The sequence below is a fragment of the Vidua chalybeata genome, chromosome 1 (genome assembly GCF_026979565.1).
Source record: "Vidua chalybeata isolate OUT-0048 chromosome 1, bVidCha1 merged haplotype, whole genome shotgun sequence".
NCBI lineage: Eukaryota > Metazoa > Chordata > Aves > Passeriformes > Viduidae > Vidua > Vidua chalybeata.
In genome coordinates, this window is record NC_071530.1 from 19,762,087 (window position 1) to 19,775,718 (window position 13,632).

Sequence of the window (13,632 nt, forward strand, 5' to 3'; positions counted from 1 at the left end):
CATGAAAATTCAGCTACCACAAACATCTTCCTTAGATGGTGATATGTTACAGTTCTTTGTGCCTTCCTGTGGTGCCTGTGATTAATCTGATGCAATAGTGATTATTAAAAATAGACAAGAAAGCTGAAACTTGATAAGTACATGAAACTTGTTTCATTAAGCCACCTTGGGTTTCTTTTACTCCTACATGGCTGATGCTATTTTTGGAAAAGTCCAGACAGTGTAAGCTCAAGATTCAAGCAATTATAACAAGGCATGGTATTAAGTCTTATTTGGCATGGAATTCTTCATTCTTATGGTGAAGAAAAAGTAGTTTTCATGCCATGATGCTTTAAACTTTTCTACAGTTCATGGAGCCAATAAGAACACTCATGGGCACCTCTCTGCATGAGGAAAATAAATAAAGAAAAGTAACTTTTAACAGCAGCAGCCTTGTGATCAATCCACACATTGACTTTGTGTCATGATCTGAAGATTGAAGAGAGAGAAATGTTGTGCTACTGAATTATGTTCCTGGTTTCTCTGAACACTTGAGGACCACGATAGCATCTGACCTGCAAAGATGAGAGATGTTGCTGTTGTGTCACTTCTGGCTCTGCAGGATGCACACTCCCTGCTTCTGTCTGGCTCTTTTTGGTTGCTGCTGCCTAACCACGGGCAGGATTTGGATGCTGAAGAGAACAGGTCAGACCTCTCACTGCTTCCCAGGCAGGTTCACGTAGGAAAGTGGAGGGCTAAGCTGGCATGACAGCTGGCATGAGAGGGAAGGCAGAGAATGGGGTTTATAATTTTATTTCTGATCAAAAGGCTCACTCTGCAATAAAATAAACCCGTACTCAAGGCAGAGGGGGAAAGAAATAAAGTGCTTCCAAGAATTTTTCCTTTCTCCTCTGCAATGTCCAGGAAAGTCTTGGGACAAGCTTTGTCTTAAGACTGTTGAAGCTCCCACACTAAACTTTGGAGAACTTTGTGGGAGGACAAGTAGATATGCAAAGTATTTGAGATTTGGCCAATATTGCACCTTCTGCAAAGAGCAGAACTAAGAATTCATTCATTTATAAATGAACAGAATGGAAATCAAAAGCCTCCTCACTGCCCACTTAAATGATGACTAATTTTTGTTAACAGCAGTGATGTAGGGGTTTCAGCAATTGATTCTGAGAACAAAAGAAGAAATTGTAGCCTGGGGAAGATAGGATATGTGAATGCAATAATTCTTCTTTTTTTCCAAATGTTTTCATCACAGAGTTTCAGGGAAACATAAGTATCAGCAAGACTATATCATTAAATTATTCCATTTTAAATTTTGTCAAATCCAGTTAACTGGTCTTTCCCCCCATTTTTCCCTTTGCTGCTTCTTTTCTTTTTAAAAAGACTTAAATAATTATTCTATTTTTTCTCACTCTCAGTTCTCCATATAGTCATATTTTCTTTTACCAATCTCGTATACCTTATTTTCAGAAACTTCAGTCTCCTGCTTGTGAGAGGTAAATTAGTCAGCTCTTAGTTACATACTTTTTTTTTGTGGTAACTCTGTACCCTAAGCCAAGTAAGAGTTAAAAAAATAGTGGGATGTCCTCTGATACATAAAGATTACCTGTATAGCAGGTAACACTTAGGAAAGAAATTAAAGTAATTTTCAAAAGTGTTCCCATGCAATTAATCTGCAGTAGTAATAAAGGCAAATTAAAAAGTCTTGGTAAAATCCATCTTTTGAAATCTGGCATGTTGCAGATCCCTGGCCTCCATTCTTCTGTTTCCTTCACTCAAGGTAAATGTTAAACATAAATAAATAAATACATAAATAATAAAATAAAATAAAATAAAATAAAATAAAATAAAATAAAATAAAATAAAATAAAATAAAATAAAATAAAATAAAATACTTTTTTTAAAAAATTAAAAAACTATATATGTAACCCCTCAAAATCACACAAGCCTCATTAACACTGAAACAGCTGGACTCTGGGCTAGGAGTTGTTACAATTTTAGGAATGCAATAGCATGGGAACACTGAAGAAAAACAGTTTGAAGTTGTAGGGAATCAAGAAAAACTGGGTAATCTGGCAAAAAAAAAAAATCTGCTACACTTGCAGTCTAGGAGACAAATGTGCATGTTTCAGCTGTGAGAGGATTGAGGATAATCAAAATTTGTTTTGTTGGAAGTTCACTACAGGTGTTCTGCTCAACTGCACTTGTAATTGCCTCGTGTCTCCCTTGGCTGACCAACGCTCAGGTGATGTCCTTGGCACCCTATCTTCACTCTTGACTGCATTTGCTGCTTTCTGGCCCTCCTAAGCAGAGAGGTGGTGGCTGCTTCATGAGCAAGGGAGACCCAGGCACCTTGGAGAGGGGTCTGGAGCCAGTAGCAGAGTAATGATGAAAGACTGGGAGTAAGGTACTGAATTAGGCAGTTTTTATGAGCTTCATGTGGACATACCAGCATACCTGAATCTCTCAGGGATAGATATCCCTGATCTCTAACCCCATTTGGTTCAATGAAGAACTGCATTGTGACAGGATGCAGATACCTCACTCAGAGGAAATGTAAGGAAATGTCCCTCACCTGAGCATTGGACATGGGACATACCCCAGCCACAGCAGCTCCTTCTATGTAATACAGCACCAGCTGCTATTTTCTATCATGATATTCTGCTCCTGAAATCATCTACTTGGCTAAGATAACAATCTAAATAATATTTGAAGAATCTACAAACTGTATAGATAGTTAAAGGGACATTTTAAATTATACCTGTAGTAGGTATGGAAAGAGATTTTTGAACCACTTGTCCTTGGATTATATCTGAAATAAATGTCTATTCTTGGGACGAATTTGATTGTTACTTCCTAATCTTGCAGAACATTTTAAAGGAGATTTAAAATACAAAAATAAGATAAGATACAGTGAATAGACAAAAAATCCCTATTTAAATGTTCCCTCTTGACTGATGTGCTTAATAAAGACAAGAAAAAAAAAACATTACCTATGTATTGAAATCACTGAATTACTCTATACAAAAAAACTACAGTTCTTGTCTGACAACACTTAGTTTTTATTTATTTCCTTTTTTTGTTTGTTAGTTTTCTTTGTTTGGCTGTTTGGTTTTAGCTGGGGTTTTTGTTTGTTTTTAATTTTTCATCCTGATGAATGAGACTGATTTACTCAGAACTGATTTCATAACAGAAGGGCACACAGGGCAGGCAGTTCCTAAGAAAGCTTTTTAACACTACTTCTGTGCCAAACTGCAAGATGGCATTGGTGTATAGATAAATGTCCCCTGGGGACAAGGGTGCAAACTCATTTTAACTTGTGACCCACACCAGATTTGAATTCAAGCTGGTACCTGAGCTGGGAGAGCTCCTCATAAGTGATTCCACCCCACTCTTCTCACAGCAGCTAATTTCAGCCATATCAGTGAGGTCTTGTCTTTTAGCCTCAGCTGTGCCTGCAATAACTCCTAACTGCTTTAAAGCTTTCTGCTGCATAAGATATCTCCAGACCTTGCACATGACATTTTCTTCACATCCTTTCTTGTAAGATTCCCCAGTATAAGGAAATGGTTGAATAAACATTTCACTGTGAAATGAGTGGGAGAGTAAGCAGCCAAAGAGGGAAATGAAAAATGAACTGAGCCATCAACAGTCACACATAACTTATTCAGGGAGAATTACAATATTAAACATAACATTAAACTAGTCTAGGCTACTACTCCTGTGTTAGCTGCCACTAGGCAGGTATCGGTTACATTAAGATGGCTTTCTCCTCCAAATAGCAATTATCTGTTAATGTCTTAATGAAATACACCTCAAACATCCCTGTGCAGACTCAAAGTACAATTAGCAATAACTGTACTAATATGCTGGCTCCGATGTAAACATATAGGAACTATCCAAGCAGTGCATTTCAGTGCAATACTTTCATCATCACTAGACCTACTAGCTTCCTTTTGCTTATTTTAAACTTTTTGGGCTAGGTCACAAGTTTTTTGCTGGGGTTGACAAAGACAGAAAGTCTTAATTTGCTCACAGAAACTAGCAGAACTGTTAATGTGTTTTAAATAAGCAACCAAAATGATATCTTTGCAAATGTATCCTACTCCTCTTTTCTTATGGGAGTGAAGACAGACATTAACCTACAGGGTGAGATAGTGACAAAGAATGCATATTCAAACACAGCTGAGTCTGTTCATGATTTTGTTCATATTTAAACATAATTTAAATAGGATGCATCATGTATTTTTAAGAAGATATTTTCCCTACAGATAGCAAATACTGCAATCCCAAGAAGCTCAGCACAGCTGCACATAGCTCAAGCCAGTACACATTTCAGATGAAGCTCTCTATATAGAAAGCAGCCCCATTAAGCAAACTCACTGGAAAACAGCCCTTCAATCTATTCATTATACATTAGGTGGTGTATACAAGGGAAATAAAACAGGTTTTATTATTTAACATCTACTTAGAGTTTAAAAATGCATGCTTCATGTTTGGACAGTTTAAATGGCATTCAGCCTCCATGCACTAAGTCACATGCAGTACTTCTAGCGACTCTCAAAGTCAAAATTCAAAAGAAATGTTCTTCAGCAGTTGTTTGTGTTTAGCAGAACCTTGAGAGCTTTAATAGGGAGGATAGCTGCTGATAAACTTAATCTCTAGCTATAAGTAAAGTATATTTAAGATACTGGAAGTATTGCAGCACATTAAATTTTCATAAGCTATTTATATCACCAACATGATCTAAGTTTTTCAGCAAGTCATAGAAAACTACATTGCACTTCCTTAATGAGTTTGATTGCATTTTATTGTTTCCTGTTCATCCTTGTTGCTTTAAATTGATGGTGATAAGCAGAGAATCTTAATGTGAGACTTCTGCAGTTTGAATAATCCAGTATAGAGTACAGAACATGATCAGCTGCCAAAGTAATTCTCTGATTATCATGGAAGATCACTGATCAGTAAGGTAAGAATCTACAACTTCAGTGGAAGGGTTGTCAGAATTGAAGAATATTAGATTACAATTTGAAACATTACATGCACACAGAATAAACTGCAAACTCTGTCAGAAATCTCATTACATGAGTGCAGATCTGTCAGGGTATCTGCTAAATCATGAATTTATTCACAGCTGAAGGAGCAACTGCTGACTCAGCATGCCAACCTCTCATGCAATCCTTGCTCTACAACAGTGTGAATGTTTCAAAAGTGTTTCACACTTGAGATACTGGACACCTGTAATTTTCCTGTAGTTTGTAGCAGTTAATATGTTGTTCTTCTAGCTTTTAACTTTTACTGCCTTCATGATACTCAATTCCAAACCTTGCCAGCTTCCAATTTGCAGCTGAAGTCACGTATTACATCTACATCTCTCTCCATTAGAATTGTCTTTCTTGAATACCTTTGTAGAACCGAAGTTGTGTCTTGTTTTTAATACATATTTTGCTGTTCTGAATAAGTGCATCTAATGTTATATTCAAAGGCATTGATATTTTTTATCTTGAAGTCATGAATGAGAATAGAAACTTGAGGGGTTTCAAAAGTCTGAAATGAAAATATCTATTTACTGCAGTAATTTGAAACCACACATTTATGTACAGAATATAGTTTGAACTAATCAACCTAAGAGGCCAATTGTTCTATGACAGTACAGAGTCCTCTTCTTCCAGGGAAGCAGTTTATAATTGATGTTGACACTATATTTTAATAGTTTTGATAAGAAAGTTGAGTTGAAAAAATAAGTTGAACTAAAATATAGTTAAATTTACCAAACATCTTTAATACTTTAAATTTTAAAACCCCAATGAAGCTGGGTGTCATTACATAGTATGGAATACTGGATAAAATAAATTGCTAAAAAGGAACTCTCTAAAGGAAAAAAAAAACAAGATCAAATAAAATTATTAATAATACTAGTGAAAAAAGTAGTTTAAATCTTCAGAAAAATACATTTTTCATCACAAGTCCACCTCCTTTAGACTTCATCCAGTATATGGTGAGGGAAGAACAGAAGGTAAGACTGGTGCAGGTGGGAAGAATTTAAGACATATTTTCTGTGTTTGCACAGGTGTCAAGACACTAAACACTATTTTATCATGAGGAAACTGTTCACATGAAAAATGCATGGAATACAAAGACAATACTGGTTACTTCATGCAGCGTTCTCTCTTAGAACCCCTAAACCCAATTCCAGGATGCAACAACTTCATAATGCATTTATAGTTATAACACTTGATGCTATTGAGATAGCTGAATTTATTAAGCTTATCTTCTGCACCACTGAAATACGCAAATCTTGAAAGAGAAACTCAAAATCTTCCAAGCTGATGCTTCACTTAGAAGCTTGTGAAGGAAAGGAGAGAATCAAAGAAACAACAATAAAAAAGCCAAACATTCAGAGTGACAAAGAACAGAACAAAAATTAGACCTGTGTCCAGTTCTATTTCTGCACATTATCTATAAAATACCATCTTGTATTAAGTGCTAGACTGCACTTAAAGCTTTCTCTTTCACCACACACTTGCCCAGCTCCAATCCCACCCTGATTTCATTTGATTACAGTGTTCTTGTTGGGATGAAAAAACGTAAGGATTTAAATAACAGAAACACAGGATCTGTCAACTGGTCGTTGAATTCAAAGCAGTAGAGGTAAAACTTCATCCCAATGATATTTGACTGTCCTAGTATAATGGTATGTGCTTCAGAAACCTGATGCAGAGCAGCAATCACTTTATAAATAAACAGTATAAAACACTGAACAGCATGACAGTTAGCAGATTGACACATAGAATCAGAGTGAATGTGATAGCTCTCCATTGAAAGTTCAGATATCCCAGAGGGTAAATTAAAGGTTTTCTATACCAAAGAATAAACCTCACAAAATACTTTGGCTGTCACTGAGCTTAATGTTAGGCTACAGAAAAGTTGAGCAAGATCTGTGACAGAAAGGTTTTGTGAGACTTTTGTTTGTTACAAAACACCAGGGTTTATATTTTACTTATACTTTTCACATTAAATCCAGATTTTGAATTGAATTGTAGCTTTCAGTGGGCTTTGAGAAATTACAGCAGATGCTTGTTCTCCTACCACATTTTTGCTTGAAGCCTAAATTTCAGACATTGTCAAGAAAAGTCCTTAGGCATTTTTAAATCTTATTCTGGGGAGTAAAAAGTGTTCAGTAGCTTCTGATTATGCTGCCCATTCATCCAAAGCACAATTTACATTGATGAAACTTCTTAGTTGCCTAAGTGCAAGAGGTTCCTCACATGTGTGTGTATTGTGGGGGGGCATGAAGAAGGGACAATTTTTGGTTTGCAAAGGGGTTGCTTCTTTCCCACATCTCATCACCTTGCTTCCTTCAGGAAAAGCCAGGAGAGGATGTTGTTGTCGTTTTGAAGTCATTCAATGGTTGATTCTTAGCCAAATAAGCTTCCTGACTCTCAGTGTAGTCACATGAATGCTCAAACCAATGCCCTGGGCACAGAGATGGCAGCTGAAGAGGACAATGTGGGAAAGATCAGTGTCCCAGTAAGTGCAGGCCAAGGCAATGGGACAAGGCTCAAAGCCTAACTTTAAAGTTGGCCCTGCTTCCAGTCAGTGAGCACCAAATATATCTTCCAGCTCCCAGCTGCCACAGGGCAGTGCCCTCTGACTCATGCAGACTTTGATGTTTTGCTCGCCTAGGCAGACTCAAGGCATTTCCACCTCTGATGCCTTTTCCCTTCTCCTTTCACCCCTCATTTCTCTTTTTTCCTTACTCATTTCACCACACTTGGAGTATTGTTCCACCCTCCTACTCAGGCACACTGTAAGACAGCCAGCATCTCTTTTTGAACAATCTCTGGATAGGTATCAGGGCACATGAAGCTAAAAAACTACTCTGAGTGTCTGTTAACAGCTCAAATGTTCCAGAAATGTGAAAGACAACAAAGAAGGTTCAAAGCATCACTTCCAATTCTGGCTACTAGAAGTAGGTTCAAGAGAGAAAGGAAGACAGCCACAGGAAATTGCTGTTGTAATCAACTAGTTCTGAAACAGCTTCAGCACACTTTTAAATAGACACTATGAAGAGTAAGTGAAGGTAGAAGGAACCTCCGACTAAAGATTAAAAAGATAAGCATGAGGTTTAAACTTAATCTAGAAGGAATCAGATAAAAAAAGGTGTGTGGGACAAAATTAATCCTTCTGGAAACAGTACATTTCCCACTCAAGTAACACTAAACTAGAGAGGAAGTTTATGATGTATAGAGCAACTATACTATGGCAAACATGACAAAATCACAGAGCAAGAAAGAGAAGGACTTGCAGAGGTTAGCACTGGAGTTAAAACAAGACAAAAAGCTGCACAGAACATTAAATTATATGGTAGATTCACAAAAAAAGAATATGCATGTAACAAAAAATAATAGAGGCTCCACAATTTCCCAAGCAAATGCAAACATTAGCAGAATACAAACAGCATGAAGAGGACTGGAAACAGTATTATTACCATACTGGAAGGAATGAACAATACAGCACCACAAAGTGAATGGGCTATCAATTTTAAAGAAGGCAGAATGTTAATTTAAAATTGGACACAGATGAACAATCTGGTGTTATCAGGACAAGGTAATTGTTACTTTTGAGAGAAAAGCTGCAGGAAAACAGATGAAATTCAAATGCTATAATAAAGATTTTGTTTCCAACCAAAGAAGTTTATGAAATAAATGAACAGGAAACTAAAACAGGGGAAAAGGCACAATTCATATACAGCATTACCAAAGGAGAGGAAAAATATGTCATATAGAGTAAAAGATTTGTCATGATCTGTGTTTCTTCACTGGGGAGCCCAAAACAGCTCCGTGAAGAGTTTGAGGCTGTTCCTCAATGAACATCCCGAAAGAGCATCTACTTCATGTTCCCCAGGCACAGAGAGCAGGTGAGGTTTATTGTGTGGGACGTGCCAGCTGAACTTGGGACATCTGAAACAAAACCAAGGAAGAACCTTGCTACTGGCATCTGAACCACTGCATCGACTTTCTACCAATTCCCGATGTGGCTCAGCACAAGCCCTGATGTGGGGCTCTGTGTTTTGGCCCACAGAACTTGTCTCTGCTTCATCAGGATTCCATCCACCCTGAAACAGGGCTTTCAGGGATGCTCAAATACAAAGATGGTACAAGCTTTTGACTACTCCATTTATCACACAATGCCATTTTACAGCCCATGGTTTTTAAACAAACCACAAAAATCCCATAATCAGATTCCACCCAACCAGAAGTGACAATGGATAGATAACTGCCACTTGAAAGCGAAGTACATATATCCATTGGATAAGTACTATTTTGGTGCATTTATTTTGTTAATGTCTGAGTTTTTAAAAATAGTTAGTATGACCCTTTATTTAAAGGCATATTATTTTGCTCTCAATTTTTTTTATTTAACAATTCTGGATGTGTTTGGAATGCCAGTACCACCCAAAGAGGACACAGTGAGGGGATAATTGACCTTGTCAGCTAAAAGCAGTCTTCCTTGGAACATTTAACTCATAGATGCAGTCAATTACCTTCAGGTAGTGCCTGCTTCAGGGGTTTTATTGCTCTGTCCCTTTGAAACGAACTAGATTTACTACGCAAGTTAGATCTATTTTACCTGAAGTTCCAAAAGCATTTTAGTATAATTTTAGCAATATTAAAATTCTATCCAATTCTAGCACTAGGCTTTAAAAACAAAGCCACTAACATCTGTGTTTCAGAGCAATCAAATATTTATGAATCTTGCAAGTACTTTTGTCCATAAGCGTGAATTCATTGCTATGTATATTATAGGATCAATAGCTAATTTTCACTTCCTGCATTGTAAATGTACTGGACAAATTGCCTCATAATTGGTGGGGAGAGTGTTTGGTTTAAATCTGAATTCCTGGCAGAGTAAAAACAGGGCACAGAAATGTGCTGTGGTTTATAACACTGTCACCAATATGGTCTCTGCCCAGGAATCTTCAGTGCTGAGAAATCCTAGCTGACACTTCATCAATAGAACAGAATATTTGGAATATAAAGCCCATGGCTCACACATGGTGCCTCTGTCTAGTACTTGTTTGGCACAATTAAAAACCTCAAAACTCTTTTATTCTGCAAAAGAAACACAGAACAAGGCAAACAGATTCACATGGTTTGACTTAGAAAAAAGTACTTTTTCTCCATCTTTATTTCAACTCATATGTAGTTAACCCTTTTTACTTTCTCTTTCCTTTTTTTCATTTTCTTTTTCCCTTTTTTCTTAATTTGGCAAAAAATGGTAAATCTGTACTTAGTCTAGAAGAAAGTCTTGACTTGCACAGAAGAGATAATCAAACCAGCAACTGAATTAAAAAGGTACTGAACGTAATTGCCTATTACCAAGATATAAACAATTCGTGTTAATGCAAGATCCCATTTTCACTGCAGCTAAAAAACAGAAGCAAAAGCATAAGATTCAGAGGAAGCAAAAGAAACTTTCACACTTGCAGAGAATCAGTGTACAGAATTACAAGCAGTCCAATATTTTTTCATTAACTCCTAATTATATAGTTCTATAAAGAAGAATGAGTACTGTTAGATTATGCATCCTACTGCAAGTCCCCAGACACCTCCTGTATTGTTTATTTTCACAGAAGCAATAGGATTTAATTCTACAGTAATTACTTACCAATTTTCCTCCAGAACAGAAGTACATTACATTTCCTACTAAATTGTAAATGGAATCTATCAAGTAGCTGCCACCTTGCAACTTACTGATAAAAGAGTGAAGGGAAAATATTTTAAGAGGTTTTATTTATCTCTGAAAGGTGCCGAATCCAAAGCAACTGTTGGATGGGAAAGGCAGTGCTAAGAACTGAGAGCTTAGGCCTTTTTAGGATCAATAGGGATCTTGTTCAATACTCACCATACAGATTACAGTATGTATGTGCATCAATTTCCATTATGTATGAGAAATTAAATATACATATATATATTTGTATCTTTCAAAAGAAATCAAGCCATTCATATTTTCCCACAAGTTTCAACATTAATCTTTCAATTGGCTTCTTCAGATTCTAATTGTACTGTACTCAACTGAAATCAACACCAAGTTATCTAACAACACTATTTAAAAAAAATGCATTTGAAGTTTTTCCAAACAGTGGAGTATTGGTGGTGGTTGAAGGAATTTTGTCAAACTTTCAAGGTTGATCAAAACGTTCTTTTTTCAACATGAGATTAGAATAGCAAAGGTCCAAGCCTAAACCAGTGAACTAGTCTACAGAGTGGAAAAAAAACTCAAAAGGAATATGGGAGAAGCTAATGGAAAAATGAAAAGCACTGAAATGATTCAGTGAAAACACTGCTTTAAAAGTGGAGTCTTAGAAAATGAGGGACCAGAAACCAGAGTTTTGTTGAGAAGTTATCACTGATACTCACTATCAGTCTTACCAGCCCTATTTTTGAAACAGGTTTTCTGAATTTTTTTTTAAAGAACTCAGTAGACATTTTCCCAAACAACAGTACCTTTTAATTAATTTAATTCTAAAATGTCAGTGAATCTGAAACTCACATCTGAAAATTCAATTAATACTTTCACTGAGGTTTATCATTTCAGCTTCCAGTGACTTCATGGTCATTTCAAGAGAGGAATGAAGTGAGATCAAATTCATCTCTGGAGGCAGATCCACCTCATTCTTTGTGGACTCAGCAAGTGCACCGTGTACACTGCAGAGCACAGAAACCTCTGCATAGGGCTTTGGAGATGGCTTCTGTAGGCTGAACAACCCACACACAAGGTGTACCCACAGATCCAGGGTGTGGGGATCTCCAGGTCAGCTTTCTTGGAAAACATGCTTAAATCCTGAATGCTGAGCCAGTACATCTGTCTGAGTGGCTTTGGAAACAGAATGGGAGCACGGGTAAGCTAGGACATGACTGCTCCCATCTGGCCCACCAGATGTCCAAAGATTTTTCAACTAAACTCTTTGTTACAACTTGTACATACTGCTTCTAGTTGGAAAAGGTGAGCTGCCAAAACAGATAGTGAGTTTCAAGAAGCTCTTGTTCATTGCTTCAATACAGAATGCACTTAGAAAAGATATGAAATTATGGTCTTACATACTTCACTCCCTCCTGAGATAGCCCAACACTTTTCACCATTTCTTTTCTTGTTCAGTATGGAGGATGAGCCCTTTGAGACCATACAAGTCATTTCTACCTGTAATGAAGATTGGCTAGCAATAACTTTCAATGTGGGCATAAAAATGAAGTGCTAATTATTAGGAAATACTCTTGTCAATAGTTGTAGTTATAATGTAAACTTTTAAAACCACTGGATAAAGAGAAATACACAAAAATGACATACATTTTATCACTGCACAAGAAACAACATGGGCAATGAAAGCCTGTTGGTGGTACTGCCCACTGCAACAGTTGCTATTTTGAGCACTACTTACATTAAAAATAATCTAAATCATGCAAGAGAACAACTATTTTACTTGAATTTAGCCTTCAAATGCAGGAGTATATAGTAAAGACTACAAATCATCATTACAGCTAAACATACTGCAAGGTGACAGTTCAAATGTTCCAGATCCTTGCAATTTCTGAGGAGTAGCAGTGCAACAGAGCATTACATGAGCAACTGTCACCAACCAAAGTTCAAAAAAAAAAATCAAGCATGTCATGGGCGACAGAGAGAAGTTATTATTAAAATGAAATATGCCAGGAATTGTATTAATTCTTTTTGTTGTCGACATTCTCAGTTGCAGCAACAATAGAAGGTTTGGAATATAATTCTAACCATAAAGGATTAAGACAAAATGCCTTTAAGCTACAGAACAGTTTAATTTTTTTAAAACCTCACTGTAAGCTTTCTTCCCACCAAAGATGTGATTCAAGCTTCCCCTCCTTTATGCTGTCTCCATTTTATCTAAGCACGATCCCCACGGTTCAGGTAGTGGTACACAGCCTCTTCATTTTAGAAGTCTTTCAGATGGATGCCGAAGAACACAAGCTAAAGCAGGTAAGGCACTGTTAAACTGATCTTTTCCTGCCATCTAGGGGACACAAACTGGTGTGCAACTGGAAGAATGTCTTCAGTTACATCCAGGAAATCTTTCTGTATGAAATGCATATCTCTACCCAGCAAAACAGAAATCAGCTAAACTGAAAAGTGGCACACCTAGCAAGAAACAAACCTAGCATAAAGCCACACTCTCCTGTCTGCAGGGCAGGCACACACACACTGTGTGGACAGCGTGCAGCTTTTCTAGTGTACTATCCCCTTAGAAGCAAAATACAGAATCACTCAGTGTTGAAAGATCATCAAGGTAATTTTAGAAGAAATTGAAGGTTGTTCCAAGATGCCAGTTTCTACTGCTAGTGTGGGCATTCTGGCTAGGTTTTTTTCATCCTGCTCTCCTCACTGCTGCCTTCTGGGCCCTTTGACAAGGCAGACTGTACAAAAAGAAAGAGCAAACTCAGCTAGATGCTAAGCATAGTCAGTTGCACACACAAAGATCCATACAAGTTTTTTTCTCAGTCTTGTTTGGATTTGTTTTGTTCTTACTGTGAAAGGGAACAGTCCACTAAAACAAACACCCTTCACTAAAACAAAGAAAGACCCACACTTCCCATGGCTGAAACTATGTGA